Source organism: Salvelinus fontinalis, chromosome 40, assembly GCF_029448725.1.
Source record: "Salvelinus fontinalis isolate EN_2023a chromosome 40, ASM2944872v1, whole genome shotgun sequence".
Classification (NCBI taxonomy): domain Eukaryota; kingdom Metazoa; phylum Chordata; class Actinopteri; order Salmoniformes; family Salmonidae; genus Salvelinus; species Salvelinus fontinalis.
The window spans coordinates 25,943,810-25,964,385 of record NC_074704.1 but is presented as its reverse complement, the minus strand read 5'-3'; the positions used below and the strand labels follow the sequence as shown (position 1 = coordinate 25,964,385).

General features: G+C 40.4%; 1 long non-coding RNA gene across 3 annotated transcripts; it reads left to right on the top strand.

Annotated features, from left to right (window-relative positions):
- Positions 1 to 6,186: 6,186 nt before the first annotated feature.
- LOC129839020 (uncharacterized) lies at positions 6,187 to 20,553 on the top strand. Of its 3 annotated transcripts, XR_008756964.1 has the most exons (5): positions 6,187 to 6,772; positions 11,296 to 11,387; positions 12,182 to 12,312; positions 19,535 to 19,626; positions 20,091 to 20,553. It is a non-coding gene; the product is annotated as an uncharacterized LOC129839020 (long non-coding RNA). The 3 variants fall into 3 exon arrangements; XR_008756962.1 differs by having other exon boundaries at positions 12,182 to 19,626; XR_008756963.1 differs by lacking the exon at positions 11,296 to 11,387 and having other exon boundaries at positions 12,182 to 19,626.
- The last annotated feature ends 23 nt before the right edge of the window (positions 20,554 to 20,576 follow it).

The window sequence follows — 20,576 nt, the reverse complement described above, 5'->3', positions numbered from 1 at the left end:
ACCTGTCAGGCGGTTGACCCCCATTTTGAAAGGAGACTGGCAGGGCACATGTGCTTTGGCCAGTCTGATAACACCATTGACTATTATTGAGGTTACAGCTAACCAACTCCTGGGAGCTACACATGACACAGAGGCGCGGGACCAACCCAGGAGACGGCAGAAACGTGACGCTCCTTGGTCCGAGGGTACAGATAACATCCACACCAACCTGTTGGGGGTCCCAATAGGGGTCCCCCACGAATTCCAGGCATTTAACAGAAATGATGGTCTGTGGCATTTGTTGCCCATTATTGGCCCAGCTATTGTTGATGCTAAGGAAACTGCCTGGATCAATTATATTTACTATAATCAACAATGAGTTAACTACACCACACTGCACTTAAGGGGATGGCTGAAGAATTGGATGCCACCTCTCGAACCGCTAGACAAAATAGGCTAAAACCGCGCTCATGATTCTGGCCAACCAGAGAGGTGTTTGTAAGATGTTTGGAAAACAGTGTTTTACGTTTATTCCTAATAATACCAGTCCGGATGGGAGCATTTCAAAATCTCTGAGCGGGTTGGAAAAGTTATCTGTGGAGATAAGGGGTTTTGCAGGTGTGGAGGAGGATGGACTGTTCCCCTGGCTGGGTGGTTGGTTTGGTAAGTACACTGCATTGATGGTTCCTGGATTTCTGACCCTAGTGGTTGTATTCCTTATGTTAATGTGTTGTGCTGCTTGCATCATACCTTGTTAAAAGAAATCTGTTACAGATGTAGCGAAGGCTGCTGGTATGATGCCTTTGTTTGATGCTCCGGATGGAGATGCTGATACTGAGTCAAACTACAGGAGAAAGATGGGTAAGATGACCCTTGGTTTGCTGTGGGTGAGGTTGTCGTGTAAGAAAGAAAAAAAATAATAAGAAAAAAAAATTATAAAAAGAAACAATATACCGGTACTTTTTATCCAGGTCATTACGTTTGTCCTCCCTGTTGTGAAGGTTTGAAGTTCCCGGGTGGCAAGGAGCCCACCTGGTACAATATGTATAGAGGGAGAGACCAGAGGGTTTCATTTTTTAAATATATATTCTGTATGTAATCATGTTGTTGTGATGACACCCAAAAGGGGGAATCGAAAACCCCACAGATTTTTTTTTTTTACATTGTTTTGCATAAAAATGATACATTTCATGAAAATAACTATCCTCCTAGGTTGAAGGTTTCAAGTTCCTGGGTTCAACGCCAACCCAGTATATGGATATTAAAGTTGGTTACACCCCATGAGGGTGTAAAAAGGGGGAAATTGTTAGGATTTATGTTTATGCACTATAGCCTGCTAGCATATTGTTTGAAGATTAATATTGTTTTGTCACACACACACACAAACAATACAGATGTGTGTAAGGACTGACCAACACAGGCCATAAAAGCTGTGGTCAATCTGGAGAGGGGAGGGGTGCATATCTCCAGGCCAACCAGGGTGGTTAGGACACTGGACAATACCATATAAGGAACTGTTTGAGTGTAGCGGCACAAGACGGATCTAATCTACGCAACGACCAGATGCGGACATCTGAAAGAAGGGGACCAGTCTGAGTAACGGCGATAGGCTGGGCAAAGTTTAAACCGCGCTCAGCCTCTACTGTGATAGGCCAACAGACGCGTTGGAACTACGTCATCACGGTATAAGAACAGCTGTTTACGTACTTCCTGCCAGTTCTCTGTTCAACCCTGCACGGTGATACAGCGAACCCGTATATACGAAAATTGCATTTGCCATTCATTGCTTGCGGTAATTAAACATAATTAAAGAAAGTTAGCAGACCTTGCTTTTTATTTATCCTGATACCGGATTCGAATAACGCAACGTTCACACACCTTAAGATGCGTTTGGGAAAACGGGCCCAGATATCCAGGTTCCTCCTCTTCTTCTTTCTCCTTTTTCGATGTAACAGTCATCTCTCCCTCCTCCTCTTTCAATCCATAAACTGCATCCTCCTCTCCTTTTACTGTAACATCCTCCTCCTCTTTCACTCTGAACGCGTCTTCCTCTTCTTTCACAGAAACGGCCTTAACCTCTACTTCTTGTTTGACTGTGATATCCTCCTTTTCATTAGAAGGGGAGTAGCTTAGTGACCGCATGTTCGGGAATGTTAGCTAGCTAGGCTAATGCTAACTTAACCAGCCCGCTAGCTGACTAATAACAACAACCGTAAATATGAAATTAAATCTGATAACTAACTAGACGACAGAAGTGGGTTCAAAACACAGTGGCTAATATACACAAAAACGTCTAAAGAGCTTTATTGGTTCGGCTATTTTGTCTAGCAAGCTACCGAGGTGGCGGACTAACTGTTGCTGCTGTTGAAAGAAGCGTTCTGTCCACGAGATTATATGTCATACTAACAGCATTGTCTTAAAGTCGCAGACCGCCATCTGCTGACTGGAGTGGGTAACGTAGTTGAGTAAAATTTATATTTTATCTTCAGACAAAAAGTAAAAGTGTAGGAAGCATGAGTTTTTACTTACCAGAGTGTAACAACACAGTGTGGTTAAAGACTTAGTAACTTAGTTGTATTGAAGATCTGGTTACCTATAAGAACAAACAGTTATGCTTTTGCTTTTTTACATATTTCTTAACCCACAATAGTTGGCTACGCTTGTTAGGCTAATAGCTAGTTTGCTAAATAGCTAACGTTAGGTGGTTGGCTACGCTTGTTAGGCTAATAGCTAGTTTGCTAAATAGCTAACGTTAGCTGGTTGAATACGCTTGTTAGGCTAATAGCTAGTTGGCTAAATAGCTAACGTTAGCTGGTTGGCTACGCTTGTTAGGCTAATAGCTAGTTGGCTAAATAGCTAACGTTAGCTGGTTGGCTACGTTTGTTAGGCTAATAGCTAGTTGGCTAAATAGCTAACGTTAGCTGGTTGGCTACGCTTGTTAGGCTAATAGCTAGTTGGCTAAATAGCTAATGTTAGCTGGTCGGCTAAGATAACAGCATATAGCTACTGTTAGCTGGCTGGCTAAGATAACTGCATATAGCTAATGTTAGCTGGCTGGCTAAGATAACTGCATATAGCTAACGTTAGCTGGCTGGCTAAGATAACTGCATATAGCTAATGTTAGCTGGCTGGCTAAGATAACTGCATATAGCTAACGTTAGCTGGCTGGCTAAGATAACTGCATATAGCTAATGTTAGCTGGATGGCTAAGATAACTTCATATAGCTAATGTTAGCTGGCTGGCTAAGATAACTGCATATAGCTAATGTTAGCTGGCTGGCTAAGATAACTTCATATAGCTAATGTTAGCTGGCTGGCTAAGATAACTGCATATAGCTAACGTTAGCTGGCTGGCTAAGATAACTGCATAAAGCTAATGTTAGCTGGCTGGCTAAGATAACTTCATATAGCTAATGTTAGCTGGCTGGCTAAGATAACTGCATATAGCTAACGTTAGCTGGCTGGCTAAGATAACTGCATAAAGCTAATGTTAGCTGGCTGGCTAAGATAACTTCATATAGCTAATGTTAGCTGGCTGGCTAAGTAAACTGCATATGGCTAATGTTAGCTGGCTGAGATAACTGCATATAGCTAACATTTGATACATTTGATACATACATTTGACAACTTTGATATTTGGTTAGATGGTGTTATGTATTTCCAAAACGTTGGTTACTTTAATCACTCAAGTCATGAGTGCAAACGATTGGTTTAATTTAAAGTTATACATTTGAAGTTATTTCTGTTGTAGTTTACATCATAGGTAATAGACTGGTCCGCCATATTACTTCACACCTGACTTTGGCATTCTTTGGAATTCTTATTGGTTTTATGTAATAAGGTGTAACTTTGCATTGGGCCTTAAAACATATATTTCATTTGATATTTTATAAACGTACACATACAAATGACAACATCATACAAACATTAACTACATCACACCTGCCCAGACCCACTAGAACACTCCTCCATCTCCATTAACTACACCACACCTGCCCAGACCCACTAGAACACACCTCCATCTCCATTAACTACAACACACGTGCCCAGACCCACTAGAACACACCCCCATCTCCATTAACTACATCAAACCTGCCCAGACCCACTAGAACACACCCCCATCTCCATTAACTACATCACACCTGCCCAGACCCACTAGAACACCCCCCCCCCCCCCCTCCATCTCCATTAACTACATTCCACTAGAACACACCCCCATCTCAAGCGCCTGCACCAGCACCATTTTATTCCTCTCCGTCACTTTAAACTTTTAGATAATAAAGCATTTGACCTTTCTTTTGAATTAACAACAGAGGATTGGTTGATTTCCAGGTTTTAATTAAGTATAATATTTAAGATGATTGACGAGAAAAGTATCATCCAACTATCGGGTATCTCACTGCACCCTCAAATGCCATGTCTTGAAATATACAGACAGCCAGATTAAAAGTAATTTTACATTGTATAACTGTACTTCTGACAGCCAACTTTCTAACTCCTCCCATAACTTTATGACATCATAACATTCCCAGAAGGATTATTAAGTCATTGTTAGTTTTACGCTTAAGACATGACTCTGCCGTTGTGCTGTAGAATTTGTGAATTTTGTCTCTTGTATAATAAGGGACTATCATTTGTCCCAACATCACAGGCCGCAGACTTTGATGCAGTTAAAGACTTCTTTTAAAGAGTTTTTCTGCAGTTTAAGATCAACTGAGTTTTTTAAAATTGGGTTTCTCCCTGTGCACCTGCCAATGTTAATCCATTGAACGAGACAAGTTACAAGACAGGACATATTGCTAATGTTCTTCCCGGCCTATTGAATGACGTCGTCCATCGGGATTCCCCAAATAAGAAGACGCTCTGGAGTCAGATGTGGAGGAGGAGGTTGATCATCAGGAGTCATATGTGAAGGAGGAGGTTGATCATCAGGAGTCAGATGTGAAGGAGGTTGTTGATCATCAGGAGTCAGATGTGAAGGAGGAGGTTGATCATCAGGAGTCAGATGTGAAGGAGGAGGTTGATCATCAGGAGTCAGATGTGAAGGAGGAGGTTGATCATCAGGAGTCAGATGTGAAGGAGGAGATTGATCATCAGGAGTCAGATGTGAAGGAGGAGGTTAATCACCAGGAGTCCGATGTGAAGGAGGAGGTTGATCATCAGGAGTCAGATGTAAAAGGAGGTTGTTGATCATCAGGAGTCAGATGTGAAGGAGGAGGTTAATCACCAGGAGTCCGATGTGAAGGAGGAGGTTGATCATCAGGAGTCAGATGTGAAGGAGGAGGTTGATCATCAGTGAACCTCTAAGATTGTGGCTGGGCTGGCGTTTACACTTCCAGCTTGGTCATATATTTTGATACATTGAATGTTGATATTGTGTTATATGTTATATATTTGTACCTCCTGTTTCATGAAGTGATGTCACAAAGTACTGCCCCTATATACACAGTGCATTCGGAAGTTTTCAGACCCCTTCACTTTTTCTACATTTTGTTACGTTACAGCCTTATCCTAAAACGGATTAAATAATTTTTTCCCCCTCATCAATCTACAAACAATATTCAATAATGACATGACAATACCCCATAATGACATCACAATACCCCATAATGACATCACAATACCCCATAATGACATCGCAATACCCCATAATGACATCACAATACCCCATAATGACAAAGCAAAAAACAGTTTTTTATAAATGGTAAATGAAATAATTTGATTTTCTTTAAAAAACAAGGACATTTCTAAGTGACCCCAAACTTTTGAAAGGTAGTGTACATCTATCTACATGATGTATTGTTACACCATGTAGGAGCAGTATAGACCTAGTCTGTTCATTATATACATCTAGACGATGTATTGTTACACCATGTAGGAGCAGTATAGACCTAGTCTGTTCATTATATACATCTACATGATGTATTGTTACACCATGTAGGAGCAGTATAGACCTACAGTAGCTAGCTACTTATTTAGATTTAGTTTGCTGTAGTAAACATTTTTTATTCGCACTAATCAATCAACACATTCCTGTCTTTGTATGTCTCAATATAATAGTATTATTTAATTAAATTCATTTAAAATAATCTTTGTCTGAAAATAAAATATGAACCTCAACTGCGTTTCCCACCCAGGTCGGCAAACGGCGACGTGCGTCTTTCAGGCGAAGCTGCCAGCGTGACGTATAATCTAGTGGACGGTTCTTCATAAACAGCTCGTCAACCACCTTGGTAGCTTGCTAGACAACATAGCCGAAATATTCAAGCTGTTTATACGCGTTCGATGTATATTAGCTACTGTGTTTTAGACACACTTCTGTCGTATCTACTTGTTAACCTATTTAATTTAATATTACGTTATTTTGTATTGGTCAACTATAGTAGCTGGCTGGTTTAGTTAGCACTAGCCTAGTCGCTAATGATAGCTAGCTAGCTAACATCCCCGAACATGAGGTCAGTAAGCTTCTCCCCTCTTGTTAAAGAAGAGGAGGTCTGCTGGACGGAGAAAGAAGCTCTGGGGCTGAACATTGTCGTGAAAGAGGAGAAGGAAGAAGAGGATGTCACAGTAAAACAAGAAGTATAGGGTGAGGCTGTTACCGTGAAAGAAGAAGAGAAAGACGTTTCAATGAAAGAAGAGGAAGATGCGTTCAGAGTGAAAGAGGAGGAGGGTGTTACTGTGAAAGAAGAGGAGGAAGAGAAAGAGGAGGATGCCGTTTTTGGAGTGAAGAAGGAAGGGGAGATTACTGTCACATTGGAAGATGAAGAGGAGATAGGAGATCTGATTAACACCAGTAAGTACCGCCTTAAATGTGTTTTTAACTTTGGATATTCGGAGTTGGCTCATCAATACCTCTTCAACGGAGGGCCCTAGGATGATGACTGATATGTCTAGAATCAGACGACGTAGAGAACAAGCTACCACTTGTTTTCTCCGTTCCGTTTCCAAAAGGTGACTTAACATATATATTTGAGAAGGGTCTATCTGCTGACCGCAGACTGGGGGGCACGGCGTGTAGTGATGATTTTCTACACACTGTGCCCCCCAATAGTGCCATGTGAGAGTTGGGTTGGCTACACCAAAGATTATGGATATACTGACAAGATGACTCTCTGCCCTAACAAGGGGAGTCGTTGTCCACAAAGCGGCACTGTGGGTTGTCTACTAGCTCCTGCCTAACCTTTCTTTGGATTGGTGGATTCATCTTTTTGTAATCTATTGTTTATATTCTTTGAGGAAGGTTGACGTCAACCGCCTGTATTCAATGGAGAAAGATGCTAAGCTACTAGCATGAATATGCATATGCATAGGTGCAGTAATCTGTGAGCTGCTCTGACAGCTGGTGCTTAAAGCTAGTGAGGGAGATAAGTGTTTTCAGTTTCAGAGATTTTTGTAGTTCGTTCCAGTCATTGGCAGCAGAGAACTGGAAGGAGAGGCGGCCAATCCAGTGGCGTGCCCACGGCACGCCACTGGATATACTACATCCATAACTAGTGGTTTCCTCATTACCAGATATACCACATCCATAACTAGTGGTTTCCTCATTACCAGATATACTACATCCATAACTAGTGGTTTCCTCATTACCAGATATACTACATCCATAACTAGTGGTTTCCTCATTACCAGATATACTACATCCATAACTAGTGGTTTCCTCATTACCAGATATACCACATCCATAACTAGTGGTTTCCTCATTAGCAGATATACTACATCCATAACTAGTGGTTTCCTCATGACCAGATATACTACATCCATAACTAGTGGTTTCCTCATGACCAGATATACTACATCCATAACTAGTGGTTTCCTCATGACCAGATATACTACATCCATAACTAGTGGTTTCCTCATTACCAGATATACTACATCCATAACTAGTAGTTTCCTCATTACCAGATATACTACATCCATAACTAGTAGTTTCCTCATTACCAGATATACTACATCCATAACTAGTGGTTTCCTCATTACCAGATATACTACATCCATAACTAGTGGTTTCCTCATTACCAGATATACTACATCCATAACTAGTGGTTTCCTCATTACCAGATATACTACATCCATAACTAGTGGTTTCCTCATTACCAGATATACCACATCCATAACTAGTGGTTTCCTCATTACCAGATATACTACATCCATAACTAGTGGTTTCCTCATTACCAGATATACTACATCCATAACTAGTGGTTTCGTCATGACCAGATATACTACATCCATAACTAGTGGTTTCCTCATGACCAGATATACTACATCCATAACTAGTGGTTTCCTCATGACCAGATATACTTCATCCATAACTAGTAGTTTCCTCATTACCAGATATACTACATCCATAACTAGTGGTTTCCTCATTACCAGATATACCACATCCATAACTAGTGGTTTCCTCATTACCAGATATACCACATCCATAACTAGTGGTTTCCTCATTAGCAGATATACTACATCCATAACTAGTGGTTTCCTCATTACCAGATATACTACATCCATAACTAGTAGTTTCCTCATTACCAGATATACTACATCCATAACTAGTGGTTTCCTCATTACCAGATATACTACATCCATAACTAGTGGTTTCCTCATTACCAGATATACTACATCCATAACTAGTGGTTTCCTCATTACCAGATATACCACATCCATAACTAGTGGTTTCCTCATTACCAGATATACTACATCCATAACTAGTGGTTTCCTCATTACCAGATATACTACATCCATAACTAGTGGTTTCGTCATGACCAGATATACTACATCCATAACTAGTGGTTTCCTCATGACCAGATATACTTCATCCATAACTAGTAGTTTCCTCATTACCAGATATACCACATCCATAACTAGTGGTTTCCTCATTAGCAGATATACCACATCCATAACTAGTGGTTTCCTCATTAGCAGATATACTACATCCATAACTAGTGGTTTCCTCATTACCAGATATACTACATCCATAACTATCGGTTTCCTCATTAGCAGGGAGGAGTTTCTACAACCAAATTGCATTTGCATCGCCCTCGTGCCGCAATTTTATTCAACACAGAAAGGGGCCTATATTGACACCAGAGAACACACACAGGAGAGAAACCTTATAGCTGTGATCAATGTGGGAAGAGTTTTGCTACATCTGGCCAGCTGACTTTACACCAGATAACACACACAGGAACGAAATCTCATAGCTGTGACCAGAGATAATCTGATTAAAGATCTCAAATATCAGAAAATGCATACATGAAGTTGTTTCATGATTTCAATGAATAAATGTCACAATGTGGAATGTTTTAACATTGTAGAATGAGTATTTGAATAATGTCACAATGTAGAACCCTAAACGTTTGCCCCCTTATCATTTAATTTCAACATGATATGGAGATTAGCCTCAGGGGAAAAATCCAGGCTCTGAATTGAAAGAGTACTATTTATGTGATTTAACAAAAAGTGACTAACACAAAAAGAGCTGAGTTACACTTACCATGTTGGTGACCCTCTTGAATCAAAATGCAACACTTCAAAATGTAGCGAGCTGTTTTCTACAAATTGTCCTCTAACCAGGGATGTACACATTACTCCCAGATTCCGTGTGGTTTTTGAGCTGTTAGTTTTAACAGGACGTGCAACCTCATCTCCCATAAATGATTTTAGCCTGGTATCGATGAGTGATGACAAATAAGTGTAGCGTTCCTTTGTTTAGCGACCCCTACATTTAAATGCATCACTCCAAAATGTAGCTGACTGTCTTCTGCATGTTGTCTTCTAACCAGTGAGGTAAAAGATATCTCCCATTTCCATGCGTTTTTTTGTTGTTGTGTTAGTTTCAACAGCACGTACAACCTGATTTCCCCCCTAATCAATATCAGTGATTTATTGCTACTTGTCAAAACAACAGCGTTTTTGGTGCTTGTGCAGTTTATAAGGAGCTTGTTTAAAAAAATACAAGTAATATGATTATTGTGGCAGATGTTTGTGTATATAGTACATTTTATGTTTAGGTTTTCAAAATATCAGAAACTGTTTCTGCATATTGGTTATGGATTTGGACACGTTAAAACTGTGTTTTGACATTAGGTTATCCCACCTAGCAAAATGTAATTGAAAAGCTGTTGAAAATAAGACTATGCAACCAAATATTTAATATTTACATTTCATGTAACATTTGGTAATGATAATTATTTATGCAACCAACTGACAATTTTTTTGGTACAATTATTTTGACATTGCTGCCCTGCTTTTAGAATATCAGAGTTCATTTTCAGATGTTAACCCAAATGTACTAGAGCAAGACATTGGGGACTGGGCCCAGATCCAACAAAAGGCAGAGAGCTCGATGACCCAAGGAGTTCAGAAGCCTTATATAGTCAAACTATCTTGTACATATAGAAAACACGTGATCTTGGTATGTGTACGTGTGTGGAGAACGAGACACAGACTAACTGGGAATTGGTCGTCTCGTTCTGTAGCAACAGCTAGTTATTCTAGTTTTCCAGTGAGGTGTCAAAACAACAGGAAATGACTCTAGACACAGTTCCTCTGAAGTAGATCAACGGTTCCCTGAATTGGGGCAAGCAAGCTCCTTTGGCCTGTCTGCCGAGAGGGTGTGTCTAGAGCTAGTCTGGAGATAAATCAGACCCAGCCTGAACTGTGTGATGTAGTAGGGAGTTGTAGTTTCTAGAGATAAATCAGACCCAGCCTGAACTGTGTGATGTAGTAGGGAGTTGTAGTTTCTCTAGAGATAAATCAGATCCAGGCTGAACTGTGTGATGTAGTAGGGAGTTGTAGTTTCTAAAGATAAATCAGACCCAGCCTGAACTGTGTGATGTAGTAGGGAGTTGTAGTTTCTCTAGAGATAAATCAGATCCAGACTGAACTGTGTGATGTAGTAGAGTTGTAGTTTCCAACAGACCAATATTCTACATAGTTTAGCGCATAAAACATAATTAACTACAATGACCATAATCCACTGTGTACCTACTTGTCCTGTCTGTGTTTCTTTTACACATGCTATGTAAAAGAGACAGAAGAATGCACAATGGTCAATGCTATCTGGGATCCTTGGGACATCCCTTTCTAAACCCTAACCTTAACCCCTACCTTAACCATTTTAAATGTCAACTTCAACAGGTTAGGGACGTCCCAAGGATGTATCTCTACCTGGAAATACATGATCTAAGTGATTGATCGTTGGTATGCAGCAGTCATAAAGCCTTATTTACTTTAATGAACTACTAAAATAGTGATTTTGTCAGACAGCAGCTCTACACTTTATTGACTGACTGATCCATTCATCCTTCCATCCCTCCTCAGCCTTCCTCTCCTCTGAAGACCCAATGAGGGTGGAGCTCAGTCAGAGAGCTGTTGAGGGACTGGTTAGGAAGAACACTTCTACAGCCAGAGAGGTGAGAGGTCACTCATGGTTTAGATGGTAAATATTTATGTCCCATTTTTTTATTTAACTAGGTAGGCCAGTTGAGAACAAGTTCTCATGTAGTTCTCAGTGCGACACAAACAACAACACAGAGTTACACGTAAACAAACATACAGTCAATAACACAAAAGAAAAATAGAAAAATCTATGTAGTGTGTGCAGATGTAGAATAGTAGGGAGGTAATAAATAGGCCCCGGAGGCAAAAATAATTACAATTTAGCATGAATACTGGAGTGATAGATGTGCAGATGATGACGTGCAAGTAGAGATACTGGGGTGCAAAAGAGCAAGTAATAACATGGGGATGAGGTTGTCGGGTGTGCTATTTACAGATTGGCTGTGTACAGTTACAGGGGTTCATCACATCAGCAAAGGGGAATATGTTCTATCATCTATGTTTATTTACATTAGTGCAAAGTGTCCACTGATATGGGTGTAATGTCTCCCCCCTTTTGGCTGTATGAAAGTTAATTTCCCCTCAGGCACCCACATTTGTTCTTTGATATTATGAAGGTAATTTGTGTCAAATGTTCTTTTCCCCACTCATTCACCCCATCTCTTTACATTGCTTATGCATATTCGGTGGCCAGACTAAAATTCCAAACACAATGCCCATCCTGGTAGATCTGAACCTAATGCAGCTTGGAGTGATCAGGTGACAGGAGTCACATTTCAGTGCCAGGTATAACTGAGGCCATAGATGCTCCATATCCATTACTTTGAATGTTTTATATAATATGACTAAATGTGTTTCTGTGTTGCAGGGGCAGTCAAGAAAGGGAACAGCAAGGCCACAGAACATGACATAAGCAGAGCTGTGGGAGACCACCTCAAGCCCCTGGTAGAGCCGGGGGTGGTGTTTACCACTCCACCACGCCTTCAGCAGGCTGGAAATGTGAGATTGATACTGTATTTCATACTAAGATGGGGGGGTACCCCTTTGTGGACAAATCTCTCAATGTATTACTGCTACCCTGGGGAGATTGATATACCCCTTGAACACCGGCTCCGACCCTTGTCAGATGAGGCAGGGCTTGCAAACTATTAAAGACTACGAAGGGAAGCACAGCCGATAGCTGCCCAGTGACACGAGCCTACCAGACGAGCGAAATTACTTCTATGCTCGCTTCAAGGAAAGTATTACTGAAACATGCATGACAGCATCAGTTGTTCCGGACGACTTTGTGATCACGCTCTCCGCAGCCGATGTGAGTAAGACCTTTAAACAGGTTAACATTCACAAGGCCACAGGGCCAAACGGATTACCAGGACGTGTACTCCAAGCATGCGCTGACCAACTGGCAAGGGTCTTCCCTGACATTTTCATCCCCTGTCTGTTGGTAATGAACAGCAGTTTAGGGTCGGAGTGGGAATCATCAGCAAGGATGTTTTTGTGGGTGACCTGTTAACGGTCTCAAAGATGGTGAAGGATGAATTGGGTAAAGTGGAATCGGTTTGAGTGACCAGGAGTGGTATGATACTGATTGTGTGTCAACAGCGCAAAAGGAGAAAGCTTTGTGTGGTTTAGGTTAAACATTTCAGGTAGACGCACGTTGATTAAAATGAATGCTAGACGGAAGGTTTTACTGTGGTTTGGTGAAGTGGTTCTCCCATTGTTTGTAAAACCTGGGTAAGTGAGATATACAGAAGACGCTGCAGTGTTACAATTGTAAAAAGGTTTGGACATGTGGCAAGTGTTTGTCAAAGGAATAAATATGTCGTAGTCAGATGAAGCATGTTGTAATTGTGATGGGAATCACGTTCCCGAGTTCCCGGGGTGCCCTGCTCGGATGAAGGATGTCACAGTAGCTTGGATGATCAGGCCCATCCAGCAGTGGGCCTGTGGAGGCAGTGAAAATAGCTGAAGGAGTAGAGGAGAAGGTAGTTTATGTCCCACAGTGAGGTCATGCAGGAGAAGGATCCCAACACACTAATAGTGAACAAGGTGGACTTTGTTGTGTTTATAGAGCAAGTGATAAATTTAATTAATAAATTATTAGTAACCTTCGTCCAAAACTAGCAGTTTCTGCATTAGCATGGAGGAGTTTATACCACAAAATTGCGTTTGCATTGCCCTCACTGCAGCAGTGATAAATTGCATTAAAAATAAACTAATAAAACATCTAAGAAGCTAGACATCATTGTGAAGGCGGCAAATAGATTTCTGGATCTCCAGGACTTCACAGACAAAATGTTACAGGGAGTACTGAATGAAGAATTTCCACCCCTCCCAGGTTCCTGAACCTGTGTAGGGATCTGTATAGTACCATTTTTGTTTGAAATTCAGGGTAGTGGAGTGAATTTGGTTCGTGTTTATTTTACGTAATTAGTATGATTTGTTAAATCCCAATTATTTTAGCGTTTTGGTTATTTTTTACAACCCCGTACAGTAGGTGGCAGCAATACACCTGATGAGTGTAGTCTGACAATAAACCTCAGAGAAGAAGACATGGTAGGAACAAAAGTGTTGGTCAGTGTTTCCAGTTGACCCTAATTAGATGTTAAGTTACATGTTGTTTTCTTACTTCATGTAGCCGGCTAGCTAGCCAACATATTCATACATCGCTTACTCCTCTCTGATAAGATACCGCTGCACAAACATGCTTATCTAGGCCTACACCAGCACTGGTACCAGGCAATATTAGCTAGCTACGTTTGCTCTGACTATTAATACATTTAGCAAGCTAGCTAGCCCGCTAACTAGCGTTTAGCAGCTAACATTATTTGAGCAACACCTTGCTAAGAAAAGACAATCTTTCGCCTTTAAATGTAATGGCATGAAAAGAATTGCCAGAATATTATACAATGACTTATCAACAGCTGTAACAATTTGACCCCAACAGGAAATATACACTGGCAGTTATAGAAAGACCCATTTACTATATAACCATTGATTCTTGAAGAATATAACTTATAAATGCCTCAAATGTTTCAACCGTATTACCCCACCAGAAACCAAAACATAAGCTTGTATAACGCCACTGTTTGTAAACAAATACTATATGGCTGAGGAGTAGGGTCGATCCAAGCGTTCTGACCTCACAATGACAGTAAAGCACCCAAGCTAACTGGCTAAAGTTGGATAGCTTGCTAGACACAAATCAGAGAAAACCTCACTTTTACCATTTTACTTGCCCTAGCAGAGCTGGTTAGGCTGTTGTCATGTTATTCAGAGCATTGGTGACTAACTGTGCTGCTGGCAACAATTTAATTTGAGCTTTTTTGCAGATGTTTACTGACACCAGCCATATTTAACAGGTGTTGAGCGTTATTAAATTCATCAGTTATTATGCGCTCTAATCAAGTCAATAAACTTTGGGTAGTTAGTTAGAATATAGTTAATATACTGGCAAGTTTGATGTATAAGTAGCCAACTAATGTTAGGCAGCTAGCTCACATACTGGTACATACTGCTGTAAAGATATGCTATGCGTTTTGTAAGGATAGTGTAGCTAACATAATGTGTAAGGTAACTTATTTGAAAAGTCATTACTTTATTGCATTGCTCAACATTTGTCATAATTATTTAAAGCAGTTCATTTGTATCCGCTCTCTCGTTGGACTTCGGCTGCATATTTCCCCCCATTTTCTTCAAATCTGAAAACGTTGAAGCCACAACCAATTCCTGAAGAATTGCATTATGGGCCCTAAAGTACTGCATGTATACTTCCCATTTTTGCAAATTTAGTACGACATCCGGGAACTTTTGGCATACTAACTATATCATACTATGACCAATAAGCAGACTATATACTCTATTAACATCACAAATAGTGCAGTTAGTATGAGTATTCTAACACAGCTCAGGACTCTGGGCAGCCATTTTGTTTGTTTAAAAACTAGGTTGCCCCTTTAAAAAAGCCACACAACAATCAATCTATTGGCATACTAACTACATCATACTATGACCAATAAGCAGACTATATACTCTATTAACATCACAAATAGAATACTCATACTAACTACATCATACTATGACCAATAAGCAGACTATATACTCAATTAACATCACAAATAGAATACTCATACTAACTACATCATACTATGACCAATAAGCAGACTATATACTCAATTAACATCACAAATAGAATACTCATACTAACTACATCATACTATGACCAATAAGCAGACTATATACTCAATTAACATCACAAATAGAATACTCATACTAACTACATCATACTGTGACCAATAAGCAGACTATATACTCTATTAACATCACATATAGAATACTCATACTAACTACATCATACTATGACCAATAAGCAGACTATATACTCTATTAACATCACATATAGAATACTCATACTAACTACATCATACTATGACCAATAAGCAGACTATATACTCTATTAACATCACATATAGTAGGGTTAGTATGAGTATTCTAACACAGCTCAGGACTCTGGGCAGCCATTTTGTTTGTTTAAAAACTAGGTTGCCCCTTTAAAAAAGCCACACAACAATCAATCTGCAGTTGAAACAATAACAAAGCTGTAATTCCACCACTGTTTTGGTAATAAGATGGATGGGGCTGGAGAAATGTAACTAGTCTCAAATTCACAGACAGACCTAAGGATGCAAGGACTGACCATCCATGATATCAACATTATAGTTTTAACCATGTTGAGGCTATACAGTGTTGATTTACATTGTTTCTAAACATTGGAGTAAAAAATGCTTATTTGTGGTTTTGATGGGGCAAACAGTTGAACTAAGCTCATGAGGCATGTGTTATATTCTTCAAGAATCAATGGCTATAAATAAATCATTTAAAAGTCAAAATATGGATGTAGCAATTGCACATTTCCGCTTTAACACCACACATCAGTTCAACAATCGCAGAGTTTGTGCCTCTGTTTTTAAGACAGTACTTACGAGTGTTAATCAGGGAACGGTTTCTCAAAACCATCTTATTGTTAAGTTCACCGTTTGAACCATTGGATGCCTTAAGATGCGTTTGGGAAACAGGGACCAGACATCCAGTTTTCTCCTCTTCTTTCACTCTGAACGCGTCTTCCTCTTACACTGAAACGTCTTTCTCTTCTTCTTTCACTGTAACAGCCTCATTCTCTACTTGTTTTTGTATTGTAACAGCCTCCTCTTCTCCCGCCTCTTTCACGAGAGCTTCTTTCTCCATCCAGCAGACCTCCTCTTCTTCAGCAAGAACAGGGTTAAGTTTGAGACTGGAACTATGAGGCATGTACTGAAGTCGCTAAGCGATATAATTCAAAGCAGTGTCACTTTATCAGCACAACGTGATCAATGACGTCTGAAGAATAATTTCGTCGAACACCTGATTGGTTTGGTATTGGGCTTGTTCGACATTGCAGCTGACAGTGCAGGTGGCTACTGACTGCTGACTGACTAATTTACAAATCACCTTGCATCATAAATAACTACACATTATTATTTATAAAACAGTCAGCCAGTTACCGGTTAACCACAACGCAGCATGGATTTGATGCTCTCGAACACGGCCAGTGGTTTAATATATGACCTAATGGCTACGCTGCTACGGCGTGTGACTTAATCTATAAAAATGTGGCTGTTCTAAATTCTGTGTAGCTCAAAGCCTTGAGTAATGAACCTATTTTTGACACAATTGGCTGGAAAGAGCCAATGATTCAGGAAGCTTTGTTTCCCCATCACTACTTTGCAGCATGTTTTCTGTGAATTAGACTACGGGAGTTTTGTACGTTTTTCCAAATTGGCTTATTGCTAGCCGCTAGTTTTCTGACATCTGGAATCGATTTGTATTGAATGATGGGGATTTCCCCTGCCATCATTCTGTATGTCTCTTTTGATCTGCAGTCATGTTTTATTTGTGTTTTGTTACTTGGGTTCTAACTGGTCTCCGGTATTTGGGCTCCAGCTCGCTGACCATAACCGTGCTGGTTGGCTATGCTGGTTAGGCTAATAGCTAGTTGACTAAATAGCTAACGTTAGCTGGTTGGCTAAGATAACTGCATATAGCTAATGTTAGCTGGCTGGCTAAGATAACTGCATATAGCTAATGTTAGCTGGCTGGCTAAGATAACTGCATATAGCTAATGTTAGCTGGCTGGCTAAGATAACTGCATATAGCTAACATTTTTGGATAGATGGCGTTATGTATTTCCAAAACTGTGGTTTTCTTTAATCACTCAAATAATGAGTTCAAACGATTGGTTTAATTTGAAGTTCTACATTTTAAGTTATTTCTGTTGTAGTTTACATCATAGGGAATAGGCTGGTCCTCCATATTACATCACACCTGACTGGCATTCTTCTGAATTCTGATTGGTTTAATGTATTAACTCCAAAAATAGAACTGTGAGGTGTTACTTTGCATTGGAAATGTTTTAATATTTTATTTGATATTTTATAAACAATACAAAACATACACATACAAACAACAACATCATACAAACATTAACTACATGACTCCTGCCCAGACCCACTAGAACACACCTCCATCTCCATTAACTACATCACACCTGCCCAGACCCACTAGAACACACCTCCATCTCCATTAACTACATCACACCTGCTCAGACCCACTAGAACACACCTCCATCTCCATTAACGACATCACACCTGCCCAGACCCACTAGAACACACCTCCATCTCCAGCTCCTGCATCACTGTCTGCCACATGGCCTCAAACTGCACCATTTTATTTCTCACTGTCGCCCAGCACTTTACCTTTCTATTGCGTTATCAATGGAGGATTGGTTGATTTCCAGTTTAAGTATAGTATTTAAGATGATTGACGAGAACAGTATAGTCCAACCATCCGGTAACTTGTTTCATGCTCATCAAAGGTGAGGGTGAATTTCAGATGTTCACTGCTTGTATTGATGAAGGAGTGGAATCGATGAAGTTCCTCTGCTGTCCCCTGGAATAGAAGGAACACATCATCAATGAAGACTTTTACAGAACCTGATGAGGTGCTAGAATGGATTGTTAGGGCTGACAATCACATTCTTCTCTAACAACCTCACATACAGTTCCGCATAATTAGATGCTATTTTTTTAAACTACAATGACTATAATGACCTGAGCGCCTACTTGTCTTGTCTGTGTTTCTTTTACACCTGCTACGTAAAAGAGACCGAAGAATGTGTAACAGTATAGCTTCCGTCCCTCTCCTGGCCCCTACCTGGGCTCGAACCAGGGACTCTGCACACATCAACAACTGCCTCCCACGAAACATCGTTACCATCGCTATTAGCGCGCACCCCGCTAACTAGCTAGCCATTTCACATCGGTTACTAATGCACAATGGTCAATGCTATCTGGGATTCTTGGGACATCCCTACCCAAAACCCTAACTTAACCGTTTGAAATGTCAAGTTCAATGGGCTAGTGTTAGGATTGGTGTTTATTACTATAACCCAATGCTATATCACATGTGATATGTTAGCCTGGGCGCCTGGGTGTCTGTGTGTGTGTGCTGGAAGTAACAGTTAGCCCCAGATAAGTGTGCTGGGAAGCTGTGGTTAGCCTTGAGCGAGAACAGTGTGCTTTGTATGCAGGTGCAAATAGCTCAGACAATGATGCAGAGCTGTCTGACTTCAGTCTCTGGGGTGAGGGAGCGTAATCTACACAGCAACAGCGCCGGGACACCAAGGAGCGCCAAGAGGCTGGGACCAGCCTGAGCGCCGGCGATAGGCTGAGCAAAGTTTAAACCAAGCTCAGCCTCCACTGTGATAGGCCAACAGACGGGTTGGAACTAGTCTGCCACAGTATAAGAACAGCTGTTTACTTACATCCTGCCAGTTCTCAGTTCTGCCCTGCGAGGTGATACAGAGAGCCCATATATACGAAAAATGCATTTACCATTTATCGCTTGAGTTTAATAAAAATACTTAAAGTATATTCGGTGACTCTGAATCACATTTTGTCCTGATACCAGATTTGAATTGACGCAAATCCCTTATACTAGTGACGTCCGGGACGTCCCAAGGATGTATCGCTACCTGAAAATACATGATCTAAGTGATTGATAGTTGGTATTCAGCAGTCATAAACCCTAATTTACTTTAATGAACTACTAAAATAGTGATTTTGTCAGACAGCAGCTCTACACTTTATTGACTGACTGATCCATTCATCCTTCCATCCCTCCTCAGCCTTCCTCTCCTCTGAAGACCCAGTGAGGGTGGAGCTCAGTCAGAGAGCTGTTGAGGGACTGGTTAGGAAGAACACTTCTACAGCCAGAGAGGTGAGAGGTCACACATGGTTTAGATGGTAAATATTTATGTCCCCTTAGTGGTTCATCACGTAAGCAAAAGGGAATATGTTCCATCATCTATGTTTATTTACGTTAGTGCAAATTGTCCACTGATATTGATGAAATTTCTCACCCCTTTTGGCTGTATGAAAGTTAATTTCCCCTCAGGCACACACATTTGTTCTTTGATATTATGAAGGTAATTTGTGTAAAATGTACTTTTCCCCACTCATTCACCCCATCTCTTTATATTGAATATTTATATTCAGTGGCCTGACTGCATCCAGACTATGTCAAAGGCCCATCCTGGTAGATCTGAACCTAATGCAGCTTGGAGTGATCAGATGACATTAGTCACATTTAGGTGCCAGGTGTAACTGAGGCCATAGATGCTCCATATCCATTACTTAGTGTTTTATATAATATGTCTAAATGTGTTTCTTTCTGTGTTGCAGGGGCAGTCAAGAAATGGAACAGCAAGACCACAGAACATGACATAAGCAGAGCTGTGGGAGACCACCTCAAGCCCCTGGTAGAGCCGGGGGTGGTGTTTACCACTCCACCACGCCTTCAGCAGGCTGGAAATGTGGGATTGATCTGTTTGATCCAGTAGTTGAATCCTTTGACTTATTGTTGATTTCAAAACATTTCAGTTTCAACAAATGAACTGGGTTGGTTGAAAAATGATACTAAACGTACATACCATGTACGTTTTAACATAGTGGAAGATATTTTAACATAGTGGAAGATATACTGTTTTTCATACTAAGATATGTTTTGCTTTTGCACATATTTGTTCATTGGTTTTGCTAGTCTGTTGATTGTCAGTCATTGGGTTCATTTGTCTTACAATATGTTCAAATCAAGCTTTATTTATACAGCACATTTCAGACACGGTGTTAAAGGAATTTTAATTCCTATGTTTATCAACCAATTCAATT